This window comes from Harmonia axyridis, chromosome 5 (genome assembly GCF_914767665.1).
Source record: "Harmonia axyridis chromosome 5, icHarAxyr1.1, whole genome shotgun sequence".
NCBI classification, from domain to species: domain Eukaryota; kingdom Metazoa; phylum Arthropoda; class Insecta; order Coleoptera; family Coccinellidae; genus Harmonia; species Harmonia axyridis.
The window spans coordinates 37,761,973-37,766,149 of NC_059505.1; positions in this window are offsets into that span (position 1 = coordinate 37,761,973).

Sequence of the window (4,177 nt, forward strand, 5' to 3'; positions counted from 1 at the left end):
TCACCGACTTCGTCAACTCGTTAAAAAATCGAAGCGAAGGAGCGATTACCGATTTTTATGGGTTCCCTAATTGAAAGCCGGGATAATTATCAGCCTCCGGGATAAAGGGGGTAACAATTACAATTTTCCAGACCCTTGTGCTATGCAAACAAATCGTTTAATTACAAGAGACGCCCTAAAAATCAGCCGACTCGGCCACCGAGTGCGTTCGTTCCCTCGTCCCCTCGATGCCTCTGCATTGTTCGATGCTCCGATCCTCCCCTCCCCCTATGGAGGCTTAGAGTATCATAGAGTACGATAACTTGGTCGAGTGTTTTTGTTAGTGCGAACTGTTGATTGTAGAGAGCGTTCAATTAGACAGATGACGTATCACTAAACTGATGAGATGAGTGGATGATACTTGTTTGGAGTTTTAATAAGACCTTTTAGCTTAATGGGTTGGGTTTTGGACTAGAAAAAAGGGTCGTGTTTTGGGGTGTTAAAATATTAGGAATGAAACAGTTCGAATTTGATTATTACTTTCTTACAATAGATAATCTCGGTTTGTTGAAAAATTAGGAGAACGGTGAGGTGAAATCAGGAGCTGTAGAGCGATAATTCTGCGCCAATTGCACTCTTGGAAAACACTGAACAGGGTAAAGGCAATTCAAATCTTTTTTTTCGAAATTCGAGACTTTATCGTTAAGAACTGGTTATATATTTATGATTCGAAGCATTGTCAATCGCTGGTCACTAGTTTCTCCCATCTATCAGAGAGCGTACGAATCCTGCGTTGAAAAAACTGATCATCTTTTGAAGCGATCCACGAATCGATCCAATTTTTACTTCTTCATAAGTGCTGGTCAGCCAGGCCGTCTGCCATTGATCGACACAAGTGATAGTCCGAGGGAGCAACGTCCGGAGAATAGGGCAGGTGGGGTTGGACTCCTCATTTCAACGTTTCCAAGTATGTCTTGACCACTTTCTCAACATTGGGTCGAGCATTGTCATGCTGTGAAATCATTTTATCATGTCTCTCGTTGTATTATGTTCGTTTGTCTTTCAATATTCGGCTAAAACGTATTGATTTCGTTCGATAACGATAGCCTGTGATTGTTTCAGTCGGTTTTAACATCTCATAATACACTACCCCGAGCTGGTCCCACCAAATACTCAGCATGACCTTGGAACCGTGCATATTCGGTTTGGCTGGTCGACGTGGAATCATGGCCGGGACATCCCCATGATTTTCTACGCTTGGAATTATCGTAATGAACCCATTTTTCGTTTTCAGTCACAATGAAATGCAGAAATCCCTTTCAAGTTTGCCTTGCAAGCAGCTGTTCACAAGCAGATACACGCCGTTCAATATATCTCAGCACCCAATTTCCATGTTTCTTTATCATTCCTTTGACCTTCAGGGGTTTTGAAATGACTCGTTGCGTCAATCCCAATGATCCTTGAGCTTGACTTGATGTCAAGCTCAAGCCAAGTAGCTTGAAAATCAAGCCAAGCTTTGAATCTCTATTTGTGACAATGATGTTTCTCCCTAAAATATTATTAGATTATTTATCACATCACATCAGGCTAGTACTTGATATTTTGTAGTTTATTGTTTATTTTTTTTTATTATTTATTACAATAAAAAAGGTGAAATGAGAAGGAACCTTGCAAAAAACACTTTTATTCAATAAACTTATTTTGTAAAAGAACCGATAATATCAACTTTTTTTCAATAGAAATATAAATTAAATCACTATAAATCATAACAAAATAAAAATAAAAAAATATAAAGTTTCAATATTGAGAAACCCACAGGCTTTGTTTGTTTTCATAATTTTCCATCAAGGATCTAAGACACATGAGGCATCTTATAGATTTGTCGCCTAACCTATTTTTGTAACTCTAAGAGCAGTTCTGGAAAATTGTCTGTCAGCTCTAGATACTGACGTTGATAAAAAATCCTTGGCCATTTTGGCCAAGTTTGGAAAGATATTTCTGAAACTACCAACATCTACCAATACATTTCATAGAATTGTGGGAAAACTACTAATAAAATCACACTGGCGAATGCTTCAGTCTCTCGGCTCTCGAGGAATCCCCTTATTTAGTCTAAGCGCGCACGAGATTGCAGAAATATATGCCGTGCGAACCGTGCATATCAAGCTCAAGTAATATCTAGTAGCTTGATTTCAAGTCAAGCAATAAATATCTAAAGTCAAGTCAAGCTCAAGTATGTAAATTTTCTCGAGCTTGATTTTCAAGTCAAGTAGTTGGTGAAAATGTCAAGCTACTTGACTTGATGAATCCCTAGTCTCAAACCACAACATGCAAGTTTTCAGAACAAATTTATGATAAGTTTTAAAAGGCCATCGAGGTGAATCAATCTGTATCTATACACATTACATTTAATATTTTGTACGTTGAAATAAGTTAGATGCCCACATATCTACCTACGTATTATTAGTATGTTTCAAAAATATATGCCCGACCGCAGAAAATCATTTCCTCGAACAATTCCAAATGCTCATTAGTCATTATCGAAAATAACAAACCAGCACAGTATAATACGAAACGATGAAACACGAAATTACGATATCCATTATTCATAATTAATACATCGAAAACCATTCCGAATGCAGGCTAATAACAAATACCAATTCCATCGGAACCAAAATTAATTAATTCATTAGCATCCCCCCCTTTTTAATGATGCCCTCTCTCATTTTAATTTCTCCATCAAACGTTACCACATTATTCAAAAACCCTGACAGAAATTAGAGCGTTCTACATTTGACGCGCTACAATCGGCATTTCAGTTCAAGGGCGTAGAAATGGGGGATACTGGGGGTAATTACCCCCCCCCCCAAGATATCTAAAATATAAAATTGTAGAATTCTCGCAAAGACGAAGAACGTAAATTTCTCCATAAAATGAACCAATAATCATTTTACTTTTCTTCAAAATCCACACGGCAGTAAAAAATCGGACCCTTTTACGGTTTATGAGTTTATTATCGCTTTCAAGATGAGTACTTTTATTGCACTACGAGCTCGTCTTTGTCCGAGGTTTATTATTTTCCTTTATCTATTCGCTTTGTCGGCCCCTTATTTGCCATCTGTGATTTTTGCATTCGTCATCGGTATACACTTACCCGTTGTTTTCGGTTTTTTGTATCATTCTCGTCACAAAATTTCAATACTGTAGTTTCAAAGAACTGAACTCAGTAATTCGCATAGAAAAATTGTCTGGGATGTGTTGTACAATTTATTGTGTTTCATTCAAATTGCAATTTATTTGTGAAGACATCAGTTTTGAATTGATTATATCTTCACGGTGTTCCTAAATTAGAGGTACTAATGAAAATGACAGATTTCTCGGATCATTCTAAGAAAAACGTCCTATAACATTAGTCATCAAACACTTCGTTTTTGAGATACAGATGTTGAATTTTAAGTCTTTTTCTCATAGAACCTTCCCTTCACAAGATATTTAATTTGAATTGCCCATAGATATTCCAATTTAAAGTTTTCTTTATGTGATATGCTAATTTTCAATGCAAATTTACAGGGTGATATTTTTTCTGGAAAGGAGCCTGCTTCTTTCCTCCAGAACTCTTTTTTGGTGAACCGCTGGTAGTTTAGAAAGATGTAGAAAGAAACTCTGGTCCAGTACTACACTTTTTGGTTTAAGGTTTTGTCGTATCTACTATCGATTTCGAGAAAAATTTCAAAGAGCTCTCTAGTAATCCTCTGGAAAATCCAAATTATTATAAAGATAGATAGATAGCTGGTCTTTAGATCTTTAGATCCATCTAATAAGCTGTAATGAATGAATTAATCTTAAGTTTTGTTACTTATTTACCCACTCTGTAAAACGAAGATTGATAAAATAATATAAGCATCACTAAAAAGTATGACACACTAGAAACACCCTGTATCTTGAAAACAAAGCGTTTGCGGGCTCATATTAATGGGACTTTTTATTCTTGAAATTACCCAAGGAATCTCTCATTTTCCTCCGTAGCTCTAAATTAGGAACACCCAGTATAAGGTAAGAACAACCGAATTGGTAATAAAAAAAGGTATTTCGAGTATTTTTATTCAAACTTCGTTATCAAACTTCTTTTTCTCTCATTAAAGATATAGGTAAACGTTGTCGTTTTTTTTTCGATTAACCCTTCCAAAAAAAAAAATCT